The following is a 25,937-nucleotide window of genomic DNA, read 5'->3' on the forward strand; positions in this document are numbered from 1 at the left end:
CCACAAAGTATATTACAACCAAACACTGAGCTTGAACAATAAAAGATTACAGTAAAAAAAAAACAATATATATGCAAAACAAAGTATAAATAAAGAACCAAAGTAGCAAATCTAATATCTAAATACCAAACTCAGATTCTCTAAAGTACAATTTAACATCACAGAACAACAACATAACAAGACAAGTCACAACGAAGGACAACACATAAAACACACTCCCACATCCCAACCCCCTACTTATTTTTCTAATAAAAACATAAAACTCACACCTCAATATTCATCCATCAATTACCATAAAATTAATTGAAAGGTCCCCAAAGGTCCTCATACACTGCTTCCTTTTGCAGCCTGCATAACAAGCATTTCTCATACTTTGAAAGAATCTTCATATCACAAAGCCATTCCTCAACATGAGGCTTCTTCCTTGTTTTCCACACCTTTAACACCTGTCTAATAGCTATCAGTAAGCATCTTTTAATCCAATTCCTAGTTACATAATAAATATTTTGCCCGCATCTTGGAGATTGCAGAATCACAGATAAAGGGCTTCACAGATAAAGGGCTTCATGGTCCAAATTGCGTCAATCCTGTCCAACACATCTTTCCAATAGTCCATCACTCTATCACAGTACCTCAACATGTGCAACAGTGAACCTTTCTCCTTCCGACACCTCCAGTAACAAACATTTTACACCGATCCTAGACCATACATACAGATAGGAGTCCAATAAATTTTACCTAACACCCTTTGGTGAACGTAATGCAAGTTTAAGTCAATTTTTGCCTTAACCGGGACCTTCCAGATTTGTTCCCATTCCTTCACTGAAATGTCATTGCCCAACTCTTCAGACCACGTCATTCTTAGCTTCTCCCATGAGGTCAACCAAGCACTCTCCAAAGGTATAAGGTTCATGATAGCCGACACTTTCTGTTGCATTACAGAAGACAACCCACATATCTCTGGTTTCTGCACAAACCGCGAGCCTAACATCTGCCGCCGTTCAGAAAGCAAATCCTTCAGTATTCTATACCTTCCCTGTTCCCTCCTACTCCGTCCATATTTATTACTCAGATTGTCAAAAGAAACCATTTCTTCATCATCATTCCAGAAATCCCCAATCACCAGAACACCTCTATTAATCCAACTTCTCCAATGCAACATTTTATTATTAACCTGCAATCCAGGATTACACCATAAAGATGCATCTTTATACATATGCAACCCCTGACCATTATCTGTTATCAACGAAACCAATGCATCCTTTGTAACAGCAATTGATTTCAGATTCATAGCTTGTCGAGGTAGCTTCCCAAGAGAGTATAAACTCTTCACATTATATGGTTCCAACATTTCTCTCTCTATTAGTACCCACCAAGGTACCAAGTCCAAATCATCATTGAAAAAATAAAAAAAAATTTAAGTAAAAAGCCTTTACAATAGCTCCCCAGGATAGGATAGCCAAACCCACTGTCACAAACCTTTCGAATCATAATATAACGTGGAATCCTAGCTCTTTTCCCAACACCCCACAAAAATTCTTGAAAGACTTGGTCAACATGCCCTAGTATTCTCTTCGTGAACTTTAGAGGTATTGATTGTAAAAGATATAATACCTTAGGAAGCAGCATCATTTTAATTGCATTAACTTTCGCCCAGATACTTAAGATAGTAGAACGCAATTTCCTAATGTCTTTTTGGAGAAACTCTATTATTTTATTCACATTATATTCAACAAGCTTATTAATATCCCGAACCAGATAAATACCTAAATACTTCACACAATCCCTCTCCCATTTACGATCCCAACCCAACAATCGATCACAATTAGGAGTAACTCTCACCGGAAAAACAACCGATTTCGCCCAATTGATTCTATAACCCGACAACCTCCCTACTTCCTCAATCATATTTTTCAAAACAAGTCCACCTTCCCTCGGATTATTCAAGATTACCACCACATCATCCGCATATAGCAAGACCTTAATTGCCCCATCCCCTATACATAACCCTCTAACATCAATATTTGTCTCGGGAGGATAGCTGAGGGGCAACGTGCTCGCCTTGGGAGCAAGACAACACAGAGCAACACAGGTTTGATCCCCGGGTCTGCGCTTAGAAACCTCTGGGTATTAAGCGCGTTATAAATAACCAATCAAATCAAATATAGGCCAACAGGGGTTCCAGAATCCAATTAAAAAGAAAAGGAGACAGAGGACAGCCCTGTCTTGTACCTCTAAATAACTGAAAGGGATCAGAAAACCCCCCATTTTCCCAGACCCTGGCTGATATATCTGATTGCAGAGCCCCTATAGCATTGATAAATAGCGGCCCAAATCCCATCTTCATTAGAGTATAATTCAGAAATGTCCAATTAACTCTATCAAAAGCCTTCTCAGCTTCTAAAAAAAATTAAAAAAGTCTCACTCACCTTAGATTCTGGTAAATTCATAATATCCAAAAGAGTCCTAATATTTTCTTACCCAATCTTAGTAAAAATCTTCATATCTACATTTAGCAGCTATATAGGGCGATAATTGCAGCAATGAGCCGCATACTTCCGCGGTTTTGGAACAACTGTTACAACAGCCTCTCTCATTGACGGACACAAAACACCTGCCATTAAGAAGCGATTGTATAAATCACACAATTCCGGGGCTAGCTGTACATCAAAACATTTATAACAGTTGATATACCAGCTATACCTTGGGATTTTCCATCTTTTAATCCAATAATTGCTAACAATACTTCTGATACAACAATTGGTGCGTCAAGCAAGTTCCTACCTTCCTCAGGCAAGGATGGAATCAATTTTCCCAAATAATTCTTCTAGATCCTGCAATTGTGGTGTAAACTCATCAGTGTATAATTCTGTATAAAACAAGCGAAAGCATTCACCTATCTGTTTCCTCATTTCCGCTACACCCTCAGTGCCTTTATCTATTTAACGTACATGAGATCTTTCCGAAAAACCCTTCAGTTTGTTTGCCAACAGCTTGCCCCCCCGATCTCCTCCTTCCCAATACTTTTGTCTCATATAAAACAAACCTTTCTCCATTTGAGATTCAATCTCAAGTATCAGGGACAGAATTCTTAACTTTAGCCTGCGTCACATCTAGATAGTATTATGAATGTTAGAATGTGCCACACTTAGACAGAATTCTTAACTTTAGCCTGCTTCCCATCTAGATAGAAATGTGAATGTTAGCATGCACCACACTAAAATGAAACTGTGAATGTTAGCATGTGCCACACTTAAATGAAACTGTGAATGTTAGCATGTGCCACACTTAAATGAAACTGTGAATGTTACCAAGTGTCACACTTAGATTGGAACGTGATCACTAGCCTATCTCGCATCTAGATAGGCTATTGAAGATTAGCAAGTGCCACACTCAGATGGAATAGTGAATGATAGTAGGCATCACACCTAGACATAATTGCAAGGACAGCAATGCCAATTAACCAATCCACGAACAATTTCAACCCTCTGCATACACCTCTCACTACTTCACTACACTGCAACAACAAAACAAACCACACATAGACTCGCTCAACAGCACACAACGACTACCGACCGTAAAACACCCCAAGCCCATCCAATGGACTGACCGGGCTGAGGCTGCCAACAGCACATCACTGCTCTCTTGCCCTTTTCCAGTTTATTCCCACTAACTCACACCCCCTTCCTTTTTTCAGAGCCGCCAGAGCGCTAGGGGACCACTCCGGTGGTGATAGTGCACGGTACAAATATCCTTTAACATTAACATTAACATACCATGCCTTCCTTACCTGTGGTGTCAGGAGTGGGATGTGATTCAATTGATACAAATTGAAAATCCATGCTGATAATTGTCGTACCACGAGAAGGGGAGAATAGAATCATTGAACTCCTCGACTCTGGCCGTGTATACACTCTGAAAGAGGTGTTTCTCTCCCAACTACGTATCCCGATGTCACACTTCGCAGTGCGTACAGGCGCTTGCAGGATTCCTGCATGCGGCATGTGAGGCGTATTCAAATAAATCCTGGTGCATGACGTAAGGTCGTCACCCTTCCTTATGGTGTGCGGCGCTTTGCGGCACCGTTTGTTGCCCGATGGAAACTGCAGGGGAGAGCAAGGCAGCATATGTTGTAAATGGGACAACAATTCACATGACCGTATCACAGTATTGCTGGAAAGTCTCCCTAATTATGTCTGCCTGTCAGTCCAGAAAAAAGTAGGCACCCCTCAATCATGAGGCAATGTACTTTGTTGGCCGAAGACCAACCGCTTCATGTGTTTAGTATTAGAAATATTTAGCCATAAGCTTGACTGAAGAGCGGCCATTTTGAGGTGACTGAAATCGCCATTTTGTTTTCTAATGTTTGCCTTTAGCTTTCTGTTAAAACTGCTTTGCTGAAAACTTATTCTGCTCCACTGGTATATTATTATTCATGCAAAGAGCAAGGTCGCGAGAGACTTATTGAAACATAACGCAGCAACCCAGACAGAAATGCCCGGTCTCCTCCCTCACAAATCCTCGGAAGTAAGCAGCGAGGCATTTTGATCAGTACACAGGTGCCAGCTAGTCTCGTTAATACAGTAGAAATGTTAGAAGTGAACATTAAATGGCTTGAATTATGCTCTTCTTTGCGGGCCCCCCTTTCCTGAGCTCTGCAGAGAACAGAAGCAGTGTGTTCTTATAACAAAGAATTGTGTCTGCAGGCTCATGAAATTGCAAACTGTTGCTAAATAAATGCCTGAAGGTGTCATACTCGTCACAATTGTCAATCGTATTGCCCAATTCAAAGGAAATACATTAGGGGCGGTATTGAATGTGTCACTGCTGATTGTAAGATGCTTGCTTTGTATATATGTAACTGTTGTACGATTCTCACTCTCTTGCGTCCCCCAAGATCTGGAAACGCACGTTGCGGGGCGTGGGACCCAGTTGGCCAACTGAGACTATTTGCTTTGCAATAAACCCTAGCTTTTGGGAATACAACCTCGTGTCTGGCGTATCAGTTCGTGTGTGGTGATTGTGCCTTGTTTCCATACGCAAGGGTCCCCTAGGGGCCCCTTCAAGATGGCGCCCGAATAGGGACCCTCCCCACTTGTTCCATCGTGTAGGTTGTAAAATAAGGAAGGCGGAGAGAACGGCGAGGACGGGACGATCAAACCAGGATCAAGAGGTGTTCGGGTCGTCCCTGTGAAAGTGATGAGAGACTCCTTTGCAGATCTGCACACAACTGATCCCTGATCGACATGTCCGGCCAGAGAACAAGGAGGCGAGGGTCCCGAAACGAGGCAGAGTGAGCCAAGATACGCAGACACAACTTTATTGGTTGCGTCAGTATACGGACGAATTGCGTCTTAAAAGACGATTTGACTGATCAGGTGAGTCGTGCCCCGATTCAAAGTAACCCTGATATTGGTTGAGAGTTGATTTTGCAAAATCAAACACCCAGTGTAAGGTTGATTAGCTGAGGGTAAGGTTAAAACATGCCTGGGGTATTGTCCACTTTAGCGGGATTTTTCCGCTGCGGCAGACAATCTTTGGAAACTGGCCATGTCGCGCCACCCGAAGGGTTGCCGGCGTATGAGATGTATGTGAAATATGGTGTGGGAACGATAATGTTTTGTGAGAATTGGCATAGGCAACCAGAAAAGAAGAAGACCTGCAGTGGCAGAATCACAGGAGTTTTGAGATTTCAAGAATAGATAACTTGGAGAAGGTGTTAATGAAAAAGAAAACACGTCCTGCAGCATTTGATATCCTTAGGGACTGGAGAAGGGAAGCTATGCTTTGTTGGAAAAGTAGAGAGAAGGGCACGTGCAGGCATAAGTCGAAAGCAGAAAGAGTGAAAGAAAAAGAAGAGGAGGAATGGAATGATAGATTGAGAAAATCAAATAGACGTGGTCAGTTGAGTATACATAAAATATACCCACAACAAGAGTTGTATTCATCAGATGAATTGATAAATAAAATATTGACTAATACAAAGCGAGGCCCAAGGGGAGAGACTAAAAAGACTGCATCAGTGACTATTGCTCAGCCCCCTCCAGTTGCTCAGCCAATCCCTACTGATCAAATCCCAGCACAGCCACAGACCACACAATCAGCGCCTCCCAGTAGCCAGCCAGCGCTGCAACAGTCACTTCCCGTTCCCGTTGCCCCGTCTGCACCGTCCTCCCAAGAGATTGTTTCTGTCCCATCCGCCCCTCCAATAATTGAACTTGAACTCATTGAAACGAGAGAGGGGACCGGACAAAGTGGATGCGTGAGAGTGACCCGTAGTGAGATCAGCAAGGAGAGAAAACGAGAGTTGCAAGAACAGGCAGAGATGTATATAATCGCGAATGATGAAACGTCAACGCTAGCTTCGATGTATGATTTCAGGAGGAGCAATGAAAGACAATTATTGTCGGAATGCATGGGGGGATATTTAACGGCGAGATGGAAACAGTTAATTGGAAGGCTACCGCCACAACAGTTGTTGGATTTGAATGCATTAGCCCGTTGTAGAGAGAGGGATGAAGAAATAAGGGAGCATGTAGGCAGATTTTTTGAATTTAAGAATGAACTTGATGATGAATATGCTGAAATGTTTGCCACACCGGGGAAGAGGAGTAAAGATATTAGGAGAGATAGGAGGGAAGTGGTGACACCAAATGTACAGCAGCGATTTCTGTCATCGCCAAGACAAACGGGGGACAAACTAAAATTATGTATACGAGAGGCGTTAAAATGGATTTCAGATCCTAGTATTCCCACAATGTAAATACATGAGATATTTGATGAATACCCCTTGCCGATGAAAAGAAAAGCACTGCAGACACTGGTTGAATATTTGATAGACAGAGATATAGATGAGAAGAAAGCCAGCCCCCCTAAAATGATGGCAGTATACAAGAGAGCATTAGAATGTGCAACAGGAGAAACAGCTTTATCACTTGATTTGGGAATATTATTGCATATGAGAGAAGTGGGAGGAACAGTGAGTGCGGTATTTCCCATGAGAGAAGTCCCACCTACTTTTGTGCCTAAAGTAGAGATTCCTGCAGCAAGCGGCCAACCACCGCGAGTAACGGAAGCCCATTATACAGCACAATATGTGCACGTCACCTTCTCCAGACAGGAAGTGAATAACATAAAACAGACGATTCCCGATATATGAAAGAATCCGGCGGGATTCTATAAGGAAATAGAGTCCTATTTGAGATCGTCCATGTTTACTATGGATGATATAGATCTAATATTCCCAGTAATTCTGCCAGCAAACATATGGAAGCAAATAACAAAAGTGGTTGACGAAACGGCCTATGGCGCCACTTGCGCGAATTTAGTAGTGGAGGATAAAGATAGAGAAGCGGGTGGAAAACCGGGGGCAAATATGGCGGCATTGCCAGCACGGGTAATAATAAAAATTGAAAGAAATTATTCCAGAAAAAATAATTGAATGGGACAAATTGACTGCATGCGTTCAGGGCAAGGATGAGTTAGCTACAGATTTTTTTAATTGATTTGAGGAAGTATTTACAGATTTGAGTGGACAGGATGTAAGTACAGAAGTGGGAAAAAGACTATTTGTCGATAAGTATGTGAGAGGGTTAATACTTCCAATTCAAAACCTAATAATGACATCAGAAAGTGCATGGCAAGCTAAAACGATGAGCGAAGTATTGCATATGGCCCAATATTATGAGAACAGAGTGAACGCAGAGAAAGAGGTGAAGGATAGGGCGAATTTGAAAACAAGGGTGCTACTTCAGCAAGTGGCGGGACACAATAGAGGGAGAGGAAAAGCACAGGGCCGAGGTAATTCGAATATGCATGGAGGGCCTCTGGGACTAAATCAGTGTGCATACTGCAGAGAGGAAGGTCACTAGCGAGTGCAATGTCCACATTTACAAAATAGAAATGAGTATGGCCAGAGAAGACAGCATAGGGGGCATCCAGGAACAAATAGGCAGAATAGAAACAACATGCAGCAGCACCAAAATAGCCAAGGAAATGGTACCCAAAATCAGAACCAAGCTCAGAATCAAACTGATTTTACCCCAAATCGGAGCCATCAGAACACGCAAAGTGGAAATAGAGGAAGGGGCGGGAACATTTTTGATACTCAATCAAATACGTACTATAGTAATAGCAGCGATTACACATCGGATGATGTGTTGTTCCCTCGATAGGATATCCCAAGACAGGGGTCGGAACCAGTGCCTATTCCCGTGAATCAAAAAGGACCCTACGTAGAAATGAAAGTCGGGAATAGAGAGCATAGCTTTCTCGTAGATACGGGGACACAAAAGTGGTCGATAGACCATCACTTCGTTCCGGAGATACCACTGTCAGGGCAAAGAAATATTCCAGTAGGGTTTGCAGGTACCCCAGTGATCAATCCAGTGTCCCAACCAGTAGCAGTGACATTAGGTCCATTCACTCAATATTGTCCATTTCTCTTAACAGAACATTGTGGGGAACATCTTTTGGGGTTAGATCTATTGAGAAAACTGAGTGCAGATATCCATTGCACACCAGATGGAGTGTTCTTGACAATTTTGCCACAAAATGTACCAGTGTCTGAATTTCTGTCCAAGCCTTTTCCAGGAGAATTGAGTGAAGTGCCAACTTGTATATGGGCAATGAATGACAATGATGTGGGATGCTTGAAGATAGAGCCAGTAAAATTTGTTCTAAAAGAAGGAGTAACGTTACCGCGTATTCCACAGTACAAAATTGCAGCAGAAGGAGAGAAAGGATTGAAAAGTATTGTTTCTGATTTGGTAAAATTGGGGGTCATTGAAGGGATTACAGGCAGTACATGTAACCGTCCCATTCTCCCGGTGTATAAGAAAGGAGGTCATGAGGTACCATATCGTTTCATAATTGATCTACGTGCACTAAACAAGGTAGTAGATCCTCAATTCCCATTGGTTCCAGACGTTACCACAATTTTTACAATGATTCCTACCTTTTTCAGTATTCCAGTACACAAGGAAAGCAGATATTTGTTTGCCTTCACATTATGAGGGTGATCATTTACATTCACGCGCATTCCATAAGGCTACACAGAGAGTCCGAGTATTTACAGCAGAGCATTGAAAGAACAGCTAGATATGCTACAATTACCAGCAGGTTGTGTAGTCTTACAGTATATAGATGACCTATTGATCGCTGCTGATACAGAAGAGATTTGTAAAAAAGGTACCGTTTTATTATTGACCCATTTAGCAGCGCATGGCCACAAAGCAAGCTTAAAGAAATTCCAATATTGTCAAAAAGAGGTGGCATATTTGGGTTAGCTACTTTCGAGAGAAGGAAGAAGACTGACGCCAGACAGAATAGAAAGTATTTCTTGCATGCCTATTCCAAAAACACAAAAAGGAGTCAGAGCTATAATAGGTATGGCTTCATATTGCCGGCAGTGGATTGTAAACTTTGCATTGATTGTGAAGCCAATGGTGGAATTGACAAAAAGAAGAATGTCAGAGAGCGTTTGATCTGCTCAAAACTGCATTGTGTTCTGCTCCAGTTTTGGGCACACCAAATTATGAGAACATTTTCAGATTGTTTGTACATGAAAGTGAGGGCTGTGCGTTGGCTGTTTTTACACAGGAACAAGGTAGAAGAAATAGGCCATGTGGCTATTTTTCTTCCGCGCTGGACCCTGTAGCGCGCGCACTACCACGTTGTTTGCGAGCTGTTGCAGTAGCTGCTGCATCAGTGAAACAAACCGAAGGAATGGTATTGGGGCACACCTTAATTTTGATGGTGCCACATGCCATAGACGTTCTATTAAATAGAACACAGATGCAACACCTCACTTCTGCTAGATTGACTAGATACGAAATTGTCATTTTTGCGCCACACATCCAAATTATGAGGCGTAGCGCTTTTAATCCTGCAGAATTAATGCGACTGCCCACGGAAGAATTAGGTGAAAATGAATCACCTACCCATGATTGCTTAATGGTTACTGAGGAAGAAACAAAAGGAATAATTGATTTGACAGATACCCCACAAAAAGAGCCAGATGGAGAACTGTTTTATGACGGCTCCTGTTTTAAATTACCTGATGGCACATCAACTGCTGCCTATGCTATCACTACGTTGAAGAGTATTGTATAAAGCAAGAGAATCCCCTACAACTCTGCACAAGCCGCAGAGATATAGCTTTGACTAGATCCTGTGAGATTTCTGAAAATCTGAGTGTAAACATATATACTGACAGCCAACACGCCTTTGGCGTGGTTCATAACTTTGGCCGACTATGGGCAAAACATGGTTTCTTGACATCACATGGGGCCAGGATTCAACATGGCCCTTTGATTGTACGATTACTGTCTGCACTTACGTGTCCGAAGCGCCTAGCAATAGTGAAATAGTGACCTATCCTACCCCCCTCTACTATCATAGGATATTGCCACTCATGTCCTGTCCTACCCCATGCCTTTTGTGAGAAACCTGAAGGTGTCTCCCTGACTAGTCCATGGGGATCTGTTATCCAGGTGGCCAGGACACGGCCATCGCTATTGGATCCAGTTCCTGGAGGTGGACCAGTGAGGGAGGATCACCTGGATGGGGGTCCTTCAGGGAGAAGAAGTGGGACACCGACAGGTGAGACACACTATCCCCCTTCTTATAACACCTTTTCCCCATCATACTATGTAGGATACTTTGAAACGTTACCCCATCTTTTCCCACACGAGCACCTTCACACACCACGAAAGACAACGGGCTAACACCAAAGCAGTTTACCTGAGATGTCCCAATACAAGTGTCAGGTAAAAAGGGTCCGGCAAAGTCAGGCAATTTACCAGAATCACACACACCTGACGGCCCTTTCCTTTCCCCACAAGGATAAAAGGTGGAGCACGGGAGCACACTACAAGCAAGGCAAACCACAAGACGAGACAGCTATTCCAGTACAGCAATTCAAAAGGAGGAGAAAGGCGGCGAGAACCGAAAGGGTGACAAGGAGAGAAGCGACCTTGCCCTTTCCAACGCAGACCCACGAGACCTCTGTGGAAGGAATCGTAAGACCTCAAACAATAGCCAGAGTGTGTTGCAGCAGATGTCAATAGTACACGGAGCATGCCTATGCTGATAAGCAGGACCGAGAGAGACGTCTACTACTGTGGTACCGTCTTTGACTCCAGATATAAGAAAAGCCAATCGGTTCATCACAGCCGGTGAGTCGAGGGGAGAGTATATAAGAAACCGAACTGTGTTGAAAGAAAGTCACAAAGTGGCAAATTGAGAGAAGTTCAAAGAACTGTAAACTGTTAAGGGAAGTCTGGCACCACGTGGGTGCTCACTCGAGTGACTCTGCATGATCCCGTGTTTATTGAAACTACCGATACCAGAAGGCCCTAAGAGACCCGCAAGGAAAATGTCAAAGTGGTCATACAGGGATCTAGCAAAACCCCCTGTTCAGTTGAAAGTCTTTGACCATCACATAATTGGAAGGGAAGGGAAATGAATCCTGCGTAGTGACAGCAAGAGAAAGTGTTGCAAACCAACAATACAGACAGCAGTGACTTACCGCGTGAGACTGGTTACACACTTGCAGAAGCTTGAAACTTCTCCACTCCGTATTTGGGGACCCTCAGACACAGCGGACTCTTCTCTGCAGGCTGGTGTTCTTTCTATCAACAAACTCCTCTATTAGTTTATGTCTACTAATCAGAGAGGGTGATAAATGGAAAGAGCAGGGCTAATTAGCACCCCCATGTTAGGGAGAATTCTCTGTTTAGGCTGAATTTCCTAACCTAGTGAGTCCCCCAGCAGCTTTGCTGGATTTTTGGGGTTTATTTTTTTCTCCTGCCAAGAGTGAGACTCTTTTACCCTCACTCTTGGACATGATTTGAGTGTGTTTCTTTGAATCTAGATCTGTTTAATGGGCTATGGGGTCTTTTACTCCATAGGGTTTCATGTGTTTTTGTGATGTGTGTTACACAGCACCCTCCGTGCAGTAACACAGGGGTGTCATAGTGACCCCCCAGTATAGACTCCTTACCCTGGGACTGACTACTGTCTCCCAGGGCATGTAAAGTCACCATTGACTTTACTAGTCTTAAATTCTGAACAGAACCAGTACAAACCATCATATTGTGGACGTACTGGCTGGGGCAATTCGATTGCCCCAGGGTCTGTTAGTCGAGGGGGCACGTCTCCGTCCCCCCTGATCGAGTTTTGGCTGGTGGCAGTGGATACTACTTTTTATATTCAACCGCAAATATTTTCCTATGGGATTTCCCATTGTTTTAGGCTACTATCTTTATTTAATTATTTAAGGTAGCCTCAAACATACTGCCGGTTTATTTAATTAATATTAATTCTCCGGTTGGTATTTTTTGCCAAAACTTGATTCTAAAATGGTGTTTGTGTTCTCTTCTGTGACTCCAACCCAAGTCGAGCCCTTTGTTTCACTTTTTGGCTGGCTTCTCCACAGAAGCCCTCCAAAGTGGTGCCACTATGTCTGGGGTACTTAGGAGGGGTGGAGGGGAATTTAGGCACCCTGGACTGAGTTGCCTAGGCAACTCAAGTCTCACTCCGTCCTGATTGGCCCAAGTGGTGAGCCGGCCGGCTCACCACTTAGCATGTTTGAGTGACAGCTAGGCTGAGTGAATGGGGGTTTGCTGCATAAAAGCAGGGCTTTGTGGACTGGAAATTCAGAAGTCGCCACAGGACCTAAGAATCCGACGAGGGAGAAGCTGAGCCGACCTGCCACGACACCACGACCGGTGGAGCCCTGCTGGACCGTCTCACCACTTTTCCCAACAACAGCGTTGTTGGGAAAACAACTCTCCCGCCGGAGAGTCTTCTTCCTTTGACTGGTGGGGATAACCAGTTTCACCATCTTTTCGCTTTCCCGACATATCTCGTGGCCGCCTTGCCCGTGCTAAGCACCCCGGCAACCGGAATACTACGTTTTACCACGACCGCGAGATGAAGGTACCACCTTTTACCGGAAAACTCTGCGGCTGGTTTCTGCCCTGGTAGTGCAACAACCTGCATCTTTCCTCCACGTCGAGATCTTCTCTTCCCCTGGACGACGACGCAACTTGCAACCACTACCAGGAACAACTGCCACCGCTGGAGGATCCTTCCCACTTAAGGTACCGTGTCCCGCCTGGCTTCCCTTGCAACCGACTGTACGGGGTAGATTTAGCCCCCGGCTTTCGAACCTGGGTTAGCCTGGGACACCTTGGCTAAACTTTTCTAAGCCTCTCTAAACTCTTTTCTGAACCCTCTGCAAGACTTTCTAAGCCTAGTGTGACTGTGTGATCTTGGGCGCCTTTGTGCTCTGCTCTCTCTAAGAGTGGGCCCAGCCTTTGGACTTTGGCTCACCAGTGACTTTTTGCTCTCTGCCTTGCTAATAGTGTTCCTGAATCGTAGAGTGGTGTAATCCTGCATATTTTGTCTTTTTCCCTCCCTTTTTCACGACCTTAGTAGAGTGCAATCTAGTTAAGCGCTCACCTCTGTATGAAAATAAGTGGTGTCTTACTGTGATTTTCTAATAAGGGAGAAAGGGGTGTATATATCATAATAGTAACTGTGCTTAAAATATTTTACAATAAGAGTGCTGGAGTGTTTCAACTGTGTGTTTATAAATAAATAATTCTATACTTTGATACCAAAGCTCTGGTCAGTGTTTGCTTGTATTATTGTATCTGAGTGCCTATTGAGTATACTTTGCATACTGCCTAACTCTTCTTGAGGGAAGTCTGACTGCTCAGCCACAGCTACCAGGTAAATCTGGGTGGTACAGACTGCTACCAAGTGGGTTTACTGCTAACACCTGTAGTCTTAAATCTTTTGCAGTGGTCCCTAAGGGAACTGCACAGGTTTCTGCCTAACACTGGTGTACAGCGGTGGGATTTGTATTGAGTATACACTTTAGAGTGCTTGAGGATACCTTAGTACAACTAACCACAAAGCTTAGCACTGAAAAGTAATCTTTCTAACATGTCAACTATGGAAACTTATAGTCAAGAGTCCCTTGCTACAAAAACTGCTGATTGTTTAAGAGTATTGTGTAAGCATAAGAACCTCCTGACTAAAGGCAAGAAAATGGAGTTAATAGAAAGGTTGTTAGCTAACCAAAGTCTGGATGATGGGTCTGAGGAACCTACCATGCCAGAAAATGTAGATAACAGTATACAAATTGATATTGATCCAAATGTTGATAATCTTGAGGAAGAGTCAGAAGAGGAGGGTGAGGCTGCTGTGACTGTCCCCCCTAGGCCTCTGTCTGCCCTACCTGCTGTACCTACTGGGCCTTTACCAAGTCCCACACTAAGTCCTCAATATCTCGAATTAGAGAAAATTAAACTTGAACTAGAGTTCAAGAAACTGAATACTCTGGCTGAACAGAGACATCAGGAAATGAATCAAGAACTAAGGCTAAGGGAAATGGAGCTCAAACATGAGCTAGAAATTAAGAAATTGTCTGTCGAAAATGCTTCTCTCTCTGGCTCCTCTAGAAGTTCCAGTCCTAAAAGACCCCGGATGCCTAAAGAATTGATTGATATGTATGAGCCTAAGTTGGATGTGTTGGATTGGTTGTCTCTGTTTGAATATAATCATGGGCTCCAGAACATCACAGGAAAGGACTTACTCAGCTGGTTGTTCTCTAGGCTTCCTCCTGTTGCAACTGATGTGGTAATGGAGTTGGGGGAGGAGGATAGGAAAGAGTATGAATGTGTGAAACTAGCTTTGATAGCTAGGTTTGGGAAGACCCCTTCCCAGTATCTTAAGAGGTTTAGAACCCTCAAAAAGCATGTTGTTACCCCTTGGGCTACCTGGGTGAGTGTGTGCTCTGCTCAGGAGTCCCGCCTTGTTCCGTGCTGAAAGCATGGGGAAGGGAGACTCTCGGCGACCACATCCTGATTTATCATTTGTGAATACTTCTTTCTTTCTTGTGAACCTTATCCCACACTCTTTTTGTATTTGGCATAAGGATTGGCAAAAGGCTTTTCTTAGCATTGGCCATTTTATTTGACAAGACGCAACTAGGACTGCCTTATTATTTGATGTTCGTAGCTTGCTCTCATCTTAGATTTAGGTTTAGATTAGGCATTTTTCCAACCTGCACAAACAGTTTAATAGACACCCTTGAACTGTAATCACTTGTGTCTGTCTTTACTGTTGCCACTATGGGTTCCTTACAACAGCCTGACAAACTAAAGTGAAATAAGCAAAGATGAGCTATTGAGAATGGGGACCGGAACCCTCAAGGAAACCCATTGAACTGTCATGGTTTTGCAAATAGAACTTTTGTGTTAAGCAAGTTTAACATTTGTTTTAAAGAAAGTGGAACTTAACCAGTTGAACATTGGTATTTTGAAAGAGAACGCTGGACTGAGCTAAGGCGTGTGGCCTTAAGAGCTCCTCTATGAAAGCCAGCCCAACCCCAAGGCACACGCTTCGCGTTATTCTGCACCTCTGTGCAGCGTAACACTCACCGTCGCCTGGGATTCATCTTACCTGGAGAGATCCTGCCAACTACAGTCATACTTACCATCCAGAGGATCCTGCTCTCACCTGTACGCTTCTTTCTGGCACAGCGGCTCACCTACAAATATCTCGGAGCGCAGACATCTTCTTCCTGGCACCGCGGCTCACCTGCAAACATCCGGGAGCGCAGACATCTTCTTCCTGGCAACACGGCATGACGCACTCCCTCCAAACTCGCAAGACCTGCAAAAGACAAGGTTAGACACATAACAGACATTCCGTTATGGGTGCACTGCCATTAAACCTTGCGCCTTCTCTAAAACCATCATCACCTGCTGCCGGACGTTGCGGTCGCATGCATCTTCGGCTCAGCTGCGTTCCGCGCCTCCACAGCCGTAGTTAAGCCGCATTTCCATCTATTTGGTAGAAAACAGAGAGGAACGTTATTCAGGGAAAAACAACAACATTGGGAGCAAGAACATCAAGACATTGAGAGAAAGCAGAAATAGGGGAACAGACAAGAGACATTGAGAGAAAGCAGAAAGAGGGGAAAAGACAAGAGACATTGAGAGAAAGCAGAAAGAGGAGCTTAGTCACAGCTGGACTGGACTATTACTCAGAAATCAGTGAAGGAACTCGATTCCATCAACAAGCGCACCTGCCAGAAGTAGCAGGACGGAGAGCTCATCATTCACATTTATGGGCCGATACGTGCCTACTGAAATCGCACCTTGGGTCGAAGGGTTTGGGAGATACTACAGTCACCTATCAGTGCACTCACATTTTCCCAAATCCACGCAGGAGCAGTGCCACCGATTGTCGCCGCCCACAGTGAATACGCACGGGACGAAACCAGAAGGGGATGATCTAACTCCATGGAGGGCTGCAACTGTGCCCCAACGCCTGCGCAGAGACCAGGTGAGCGTAACACTGAGGGGGATCCAGGGTGAACACACAAACTGAATATTGGAAAAGAACATTTGCATGTTGTTTTTGGTACAGTAGGCCGCCTGCATCAAGAGACTTGTAAGAAGTAAAGAGACTTGGACACAGAAGGTCCTGAACTGGGAAAATGAACTGTATCCGTGTGCCACAGAACCCAGAATGTGAGTGCATTGCTTAAGTGACCTTCCTTGCCCCGTGCTGAAAATGTACGGAAGGGAGGTCAACGGCCCGAACATCCTGACATATTATTTTGTGAACAATTCTTTCTTTTTCATGAACATTGCCACCACATTATTTGTAAATTAGTGGTAAGCTTTGGCAATAGGTTTTTTAGTATAGGCCCTTTTGTTTTCACAAGACTCCACTGGGACTGCATTATTATTATTTGGTGGCCGTAGCTTGATTCCATCAGTAGATTTAGGTTAAGATAGGCATTTATCACACCCTTGTGCAAGTTCAATAAACACCCTTCAACTGTGGTCACTTGTGTCTGTCTTACTGTTACTGTTCCACTAATTTGGTCTGTGGTTTGGGCCCCCTGGTCCTGCCTGCAGCCCCATTCCCCACTGCCTCTCCACTTGCCTTCCTCCCTCCTCCCGGCTCCCAGCCTGCCCTCGACCCCGATAGGTTGCACAGATCTGCCTTTACCATGCTACCATCGAGGCAGCTCCCTGCTGGCTGTATTTAATCAGATGATGCAGGTGAGTTTGGGCCTACTGCTGACCCCCCTGGGCCTTTGTTTTTCACTAATTCGGTCTGTGGTTTGGGCCCGTGGCCCTACCTGCAGCCCCGTTCCCCACTGCCTTCCTCCCTCCTCCCAGCCCGCCCCTCCATTGTGATTGGTCTGACCGCTGCTCTTACTTGGACTTCCCAGGGCAGCCCTCTGTCCGGCAGCCCCTGCGGCTAAGGGCCCCAAGGCAAAGGGCGGCTCCAAAAGGGGCGGCTCCAGAGAGTGTCTGCAGATGTCCGCAGGGGAAGCCAATGAATCCAGCAGCCAACAGACACCAACAAAAACTGTAAGTGTGGCACGGCTGGGGTGTAGAGCAATTACTCTACTCCAGAAAGTCCCCGCCACTCTACCTTACCTTTCCATAACATAGCCTGACATAGACTTACACCATGCACACTTATCGAGATTTGTCACCACCAGCCTAAATCTATTCATGGCTGTATTGTACATGTTGCCTTGCATTACATATAATATACTTATCAATGTTAACAAGTGCCACACCTAGAGAAAACTGTGAAGATTAGCATGTGTCACATTTAGGCAGGTGTAACAATGTTTGCTTCTGCCTCACTTAGACGGAATTCTTAACTTTAGCCTGCGTCGAATCTGGATAGGATTATGAATGTTAGCATGCGCCACACTTAGACAGAATTCTTTTTTTAACACTTTATTTATAGTTTTCCACAAAGTATATTACAACCAAACACTGAGCTTGAACAATAAAAGATTAAAGTAAAAAAAAAACAATATATATGCAAAACAAAGTATAAATAAAGAACCAAAGTAGCAAATCTAATATCTAAATACCAAACTCAGATTCTCTAAAGTACAATTTAACATCACAGAACAACAACATACCAAGACAAGTCAAGACGAAGGACAACACATAAAACACACTCCCACATCCCAACCCCCCTAGTTTTTTTTCTAATAAACACATAAAACTCACACCTCGATATTCATCCATCAATTACCATAAAATTAATTGAAAGGTCCCCAAAGGTCCTCATACACTGCTTCCTTTTGCAGTCTGCATAACAAGCATTTCTCATACTTTGAAAGAATCTTCATATCACAAAGCCATTCCTCAACATGAGGCTTATTCCTTGTTTTCCACACCTTTAACACCTGTCTAATAGCTATCAGTAAGCATCTTTTAATCCAATTCCTAGTTACATAATAAATATTTTGCCCGCATCTTGGAGATTGCAGAATCACAGATAAAGGGCTTCATGGAAAATTGATGGTCCAAATTGCGTCAATCCTGTCCAACACATCTTTCCAATAGTCCATCACTCTATCACAGTACCTCAACATGTGCAACAGTGAACCTTTCTCCTTCCGACACCCCCAGTAACAAACATTTTACACCAATCCTAGACCATACATACGGATAGGAGTCCAATACATTTTACCAAACACCCTTTGGTGAACGTAACGCAAGTTTAAGTCAATTTTTGCCTTAACCGGGACCTTCCAGATTTGTTCCCATTCCTTCACCGAAATGTCATTGCCCAACTCTTCAGACAACGTCATTCTTCGCTTCTCCCATGAGGTCAACCAAGCACTCTCCAAAGGTATAAGGTTCATGATAGCCGACACTTTCTGTTGCATTACAGAAAACAACCCACATATCTCTGGTTTCTGCACAAAGCATGAGCCTAACATCTGCCGCCGTTCAGAAAGCAAATCCTTCAGTATTCTATACCTTCCCTGTTCCCTCCTACTCCGTCCATATTTATTACTCAGATTGTCAAAGGAAACCATTTCTTCATCATCATTCCAGACATCCCCAATCACCAGAACACCTCTATTAGTCCAACTTCTCCAATGCAACATTTTATTATTAACCTGCAATCCAGGATTACACCATAAAGATGCATCTTTATACATATGCAACCCCCGACCATTATCTGTTATCAACGAAACCAGTGCATCCTTTGTAACAGCAATTGATTTCAGATTCATAGCTTGTCGAGGTAGCTTCCCAAGAGAGTATACACTCTTCACATTATATGGTTCCAACATTTCTCTCTCTATTTGTACCCACCAAGGTACCAAGTCCAAATCATCATTGAAAAAATAAACAATTTTTTAAGTAAAAAGCCTTTACAATAGCTCCCCAGGATAGGATAGCCAAACCCACTGTCACAAACCTTTCGAATCATAATATAACGTGGAATCCTAGCTCCTTTCCCAACACCCCACAAAAATTCTTGAAAGACTTGGTCAACATGCCCTAGTATTCTCTTCGTGAACTTTAGAGGTATTGATTGTAAAAGATATAATACCTTAGGAAGCAGCATCATTTTAATTGCATTAACTTTCGCCCAGATACTTAAGATAGTAGAACGCAATTTCCTAATGTCTTTTTGGAGAAACTCTATTATTTTATTCACATTATATTCAACAAGCTTATTAATATCCCGAACCAGATAAATACCTAAATACTTCACACAATCCCTCTCCCATTTACGATCCCAACCCAACAATCGATCACAATTAGGAGTAACTCTCACCGGAAAAACAACCGATTTCGCCCAATTGATTTTATAACCCGACAACCTCCCTACTTACTCAATCATATTTTTCAAAACAAGTCCACCTTCCCTCGGATTATTCAAGATTACCACCACATCATCCGTGCTACAAAATCAAGCTACAAAACCATTATATTAAAAAAAGACAGTCACAAGGGGGCACGGATGGGGTGGTGTTCAAACAGTTAGGATGCATCCGCATATAGCAAGACCTTAATTGCCCCATCCCCTATACATAACCCTCTAACATCAATATTTGTCTCGGGAGGATAGCTGAGGGGCAACGTGCTCGCCTTGGGAGCAAGACAACACAGAGCAACACAGGTTTGATCCCCGGGTCTGCGCTTAGAAACCTCTGGGTATTAAGCGCGTTATAAATAACCAATCAAATCAAATATAGGCCAACCGGGGTTCCAGAACCAAATTAAAAAGAAAAGAAGACAGAGGACAGCCCTGTCTTGTACCTCTGAATAACTGAAAGGGATCAGAAAACCCCCCATTCACCCAGACCCTGGCTGATATATCTGATTGCAGAGCCCCTATAGCATTGATAAATAGCGGCCCAAATCCCATCTTCATTAGAGTATAATTCAGAAATGTCCAATTAACTCTATCAAAAGCCTTCTCGGCATCTGAAAAAAATTAACAAAGTCTCACTCACCTTAGATTCTGGTAAATTCATAATATCCAAAAGAGTCCTAATATTTTCTTACCCAATCTTAGTAAAAATCTTCATATCTACATTTAGCAGCTATATAGGGCGATAATTGCAGCAATGAGCCGCATCCTTCCGCGGTTTTGGAACAACTGTTACAACAGCCTCTCTCATTGACGGACACAAAACACCTACCATTAAGAAGCGATTGTATAAATCACACAATTCCGCGGCTAGCTGTACATCAAAACATTTATAACATTCAGTTGATAAACCAGCTATACCTGGGGATTTTCCATCTTTTAATCCACTAATTGCTAACAATACTTCTGATACAACAATTGGTGCATCAAGCAAGTTCCTACCTTCCTCAGGCAAGGATGGAATCAATTTTCCCAAATAATTCTTCTAGATCCTGCAATTGTGGTGTAAACTCATCAGTGTATAATTCTGTATAAAACAAGCGAAAGCATTCACCTGTCTCTTTCCTCATTTCCGCTACACCCTCAGTGCCTTTATCTATTTAACGTACATGAGATCTTTCCGAAAAACCCTTCAGTTTGTTTGCCAACAGCTTGCCCCCCCCGATCTCCTCCTTCCCAATACTTTTGTCTCATATAAAACAAACCTTTCTCCATTTGAGATTCAATCTCAAGTATCAGGGACAGAATTCTTAACTTTAGCCTGCGTCACATCTAGATAGTATTATGAATGTTAGAATGTGCCACACTTAGACGGAATTCTTAACTTTAGCCTGCTTCCCATCTAGATAGAAATGTGAATGTTAGCATGCACCACACTTAAATGAAACTGTGAATGTTAGCATGTGCCACACTTAAATGAAACTGTGAATGTTAGCATGCGCCGCACTTAGATGAAACTGTGAATGTTACCAAGTGCCACACTTAGATGGAAACGTGATCACTAGCCTATCTCGCATCTAGATAGGCTATTGAAGATTAGCAAGTGCCACACTCAGATGGAATAGTGAATGATAGTAGTCATCACACCTAGACATCATTGCAAGGACAGCAATGCCAATCCACTAACAATTTCAACCCTCTGCATACACCTCTCACTACTTCACTACACTGCAACAACAAAACAAACCACACATAGACTCGCTCAACAGCACACAACGACTACCGACCGTAAAACACCCCAAGCCCATCCAATAGACTGACCGGGCTGAGGCTGCCAACAGCACATCACTGCTCTCTTGCCCTTTTCCAGTTTATTCCCACTAACTCACCCCCCTTCCTTTTTTCAGAGCCGCCAGAGCGCTAGGGGACCACTCCGGTGGTGATAGTGCACGGTACAAATATCCTTTAACATTAACATACCATGCCTTCCTTACCTGTGGTGTCAGGAGTGGGATGTGATTCAATTGATACAAATTGAAAATCCATGCTGATAATTGTCGTACCACGAGAAGGGGAGAATAGAATCATTGAACTCCTCGACTCTGGCCGTGTATCCACTCTGAAAGAGGTGTTGCTCTCCCAACTACGTATCCCGATGTCACACTTCGCAGTGCGCACAGGCGCTTGCAGGATTCCTGCATGCGGCATGTGAGGCGTATTCAAATAAATCCTGGTGCATGACGTAAGGTTGTCACCCTTCCTTATGGTGTGCGGCGCTTTGTGGCACCGTTTGTTGCCCGATGGAAACTGCAGGGGAGAGCAAGGCAGCATATGTTGTAAATTGGACTACAATTCACATGCTGCCTGGTTATTTCCACATGACCGTATAACGGTATTGCTGGAAAGTCTCCCTGATTATGTCTGCCTGTCAGTCCAGGAAAAAGTAGGCACCCCTCAATCATGAGGTAATGTACTTTGTTGGCCGTAGACCAACCGCTTCATGTGTTTAGTATTAGAAATATTTAGCCATAAGCTTGACTGAAGAGCGGCCATTTTGAGGTGACTGAAATCGCCATTTTGTTTTCTAATGTTTGCCTTTAGCTTTCTGTTAAAACTGCTTTGCTGAAAACTTATTCTGCTCCACTTGTATATTATCATTCATGCAAAGAGCAAGGTCGCGAGAGACTTATTGAAACATAACGCAGCAACCCAGACAGAAATGCCCGGTCTCCTCCCTCACAAATCCTTGGAAGTAAGCAGCGAGGCATTTTGATCAGTACACAGGTGCCAGCTAGTCTCGTTAATACAGTAGAAATGTTAGAATTGAACATTAAATGGCTTGAATTATGCTCTTATTTGCGGCCCCCCCTTTCCTGAGCTCTGCAGAGAACAGAAGCAGTGTGTTCTTATAACAAAGAATTGTGTCTGCAGGCTCATGAAATTGCAAACTGTTGCTAAATAAATGTCTGAAGGTGTCATACTCGTCACAATTGTCAATCATCGTGCCCAATTCAAAGGAAATACATTAGGGGCGGTATTGAATGTGTCACTGCTGATTGTAAGATGCTTGCTTTGTATATATGTAACTGTTGTACGATTCTCACTCTCTTGCGTCCCCCGAGGTCTGGAAACGCACGTTGCGGGGCGTGAGACCCAGTTGGCCAACTGAGACTATTTGCTTTGCAATAAACCCTAGCTTTTGGGAATACAACCTCGTGTCTGGCGTATCAGTTCGTGTGTGGTGATTGTGCCTTGTTTCCATACGCAAGGGTCCCCTAGGGGCCCCTTCAAGATGGCGCCCGAATAGGGACCCCCCCCACTTGTTCCATCGTGTAGGTTGTAAAATAAGGAAGGCGGAGAGAACGGCGAGGACGGGACGATCAAACCAGGATCAAGAGGTGTTCGGGGCGCCCCTGTGAAAGTGATGAGAGACTCCTTTGCAGATCTGTACACAACTGATCCCTGATCGACATGTCCGGCCAGAGAACAAGGAGGCGAGGGTCCCGAAACGAGGCAGAGTGAGCCAAGATACGCAGACACAACTTTATTGGTTGCGTCAGTATACGGACGAATTGCGTCTTAAAAGACGATTTGACTGATCAGGTGAGTCGTGCCCCGATTCAAAGTAACCCTGATATTGGTTGAGAGTTGATTTTGCAAAATCAAACACCCAGTGTAAGGTTGATTAGCTGAGGGTAAGGTTAAAACATGCCTGGGGTATTGTCCACTTTAGCGGGATTTTTCCGCTGCGGCAGACAATCTTTGGAAACTGGCCATGTCGCGCCACCCGAAGGGTTGCCGGCGTATGAGATGTATGTGAAATATGGTGTGGGAACGATAATGTTTTGTGAGAATTGGCATAGGCAAACCAGAAAAGAGGAAGACCTGCAGTGGCCGAATCACAGGAGTTTTGAGATTTCAAGAATAGATAACTTGGAGAAGGTGTTAATGAAAAAGAAAACACGTCCTGCAGCATTTGATATCCTTAGGGACTGGAGAAGGGAAGCTATGCTTCGTTGGAAAAGTAGAGAAAAGGGCATGTGCAGGCATAAGTCGAAAGCAGAAAGAGTGAAAGAAAAAGAGGAAGAGGAATGGAATGATAGTTTGAGAAAATCAAATAGACGTGGTCAGTTGAGTATACATAAAATATACCCACAACAAGAGTTGCATTCATCAGATGAATTGATAAATAAAATATTGACTAATACAAAGCGAGGCCCAAGGGGAGAGACTAAAAAGACTGCATCAGTGACTATTGCTCAGCCCCCTCCAGTTACTCAGCCCCTCCCTACTGATCAAATCCCAGCACAGCCACAGACCACACAATCAGCGCCTCCCATTAGCCAGCCATCAACCGCAACAGTCACTTCCCGTTCCCGTTGCCCCGTCTGCACCGACCTCCCAAGAGATTGTTTCTGTCCCATCCGCCCCTCCAATAATTGAACTTGAACTCATTGAAACGAGAGAGGGGACCGGACAAAGTGGATGCGCGAGAGTGACCCGTAGTGAGATCAGCAAGGAGAGAAAACGAGAGTTGCAAGAACAGGCAGAGATGTATATAATCGGGAATGATGAAACGTCAACGCTAGCTTTGATGTATGATTTCAGGAGGAGCAATGAAAGACAGGTATTGTCGGAATGCATGGGGGAATATTTAACAGCGAGATGGAAACAGTTAATTGGAAGGCTACCGCCACAACAGTTGTTGGATTTGAATGCATTAGCCCGTTGTAGAGAGAGGGATGAAGAAATAAGGGAGCATGTAGGCAGACTTTTTGAATTTAAGAATGAACTTGATGATGAATATGCTGAAATGTTTGCCACACCGGGGAAGAGGAGTAAAGATATTAGGAGAGATAGGAGGGAAGTGGTGACACCATATGTACAGCGGCGATTTCTGTCATCGCCAAGACAAACGGGGGACAAACTAAAAGTATATATACGAGAGGCGTTAAAATGGATTTTAGATCCTAGTATTCCCACAATGGAAATACATGAGATATTTGATGAATACCCCTTGCCGATGAAAAGAAAAGCACTGCAGACACTGGTTGAATATTTGATAGACAGAGATATAGATGAGAAGAAAGCCAGCCACCCTAAAATGATGGCAGTATACAAGAGAGCATTAGAACGTGCAACAGGAGAAACAGCTTTATCACTTGATTTGGGAATATTATTGCATATGAGAGAAGGGGGAGGAACAGTGAGTGCGGTATTTCCCATGAGAGAAGTCCCACCTACTTTTGTGCCTAAAGTAGAGATTCCTGCAGCAGGCGGCCAACCACCGCGAGTTACGGAAGCCCATTATACAGCACAATATGTGAACGTCCCCTTCTCCAGACAGGAAGTGAATAACATTAAACAGACGATTCCCGATATATGAAAGAATCCGGCGGGATTCTATAAGGAAATAGAGTCCTATTTGAGATCGTCCATGTTTACTATGGATGATATAGATCTAATATTCCCAGTAATTCTGCCAGCAAACATATGGAAGCAAATAAGAAAAGTGGATGACGAAATGGCCTATGGCGCCACTTGGGCGAATTTAGTAATGGAGGATAAAGATAGAGAAGCGGGTGGAAAACCGGGGGCAAATATGGCGGCATTCCTAGCACGGGTAATACAAAAATTGAAAGAAATTATTCCAGGAAAAATAATTCAATGGGACAAATTGACTGCATGCGTTCAGGGCAAGGATGAGTTAGCTACAGATTATTTTAATAGATTTGAGGAAGTATTTACAGATTTGAGTGGACAGGATGTAAGTACAGAAGTGGGAAAAAGACTATTTGTCGATAAGTATGTGAGAGGGTTAATACTTCCAATTCAAAACCTAATAATGACATCAGAAAGTGCATGGCAAGCTAAAACGTTGAGCGAAGTATTGCATATGGCCCAATATTATGAGAACAGAGTGAACGCAGAGAAAGAGGTGAAGGATAGGGTGAATTTGAAAACAAGGGTGCTACTTCAGCAAGTGGCGGGACACAATAGAGGGAGAGGAAACGCACAGGGCCGAGGTAATTCGAATATGCATGGAGGGCCTCTGGGACTAAATCAGTGTGCATACTGCAGAGAGGAAGGTCACTAGCGAGTGCAATGTCCACATTTACAAAATAGAAATGGGTATGGCCAGAGAAGACAGCATAGGGGGCATCCAGGAACAAATAGGCAGAATAGAAACAACATGCAGCAGCACCAAAATAGCCAAGGAAATGGTACCCAAAATCAGAACCAAGCTCAGAATCAGA

This window comes from Ambystoma mexicanum, chromosome 12 (genome assembly GCF_040938575.1).
Source record: "Ambystoma mexicanum isolate Mex_15411 chromosome 12, UKY_AmexF1_1, whole genome shotgun sequence".
Classification (NCBI taxonomy): Eukaryota; Metazoa; Chordata; class Amphibia; order Caudata; family Ambystomatidae; genus Ambystoma; species Ambystoma mexicanum.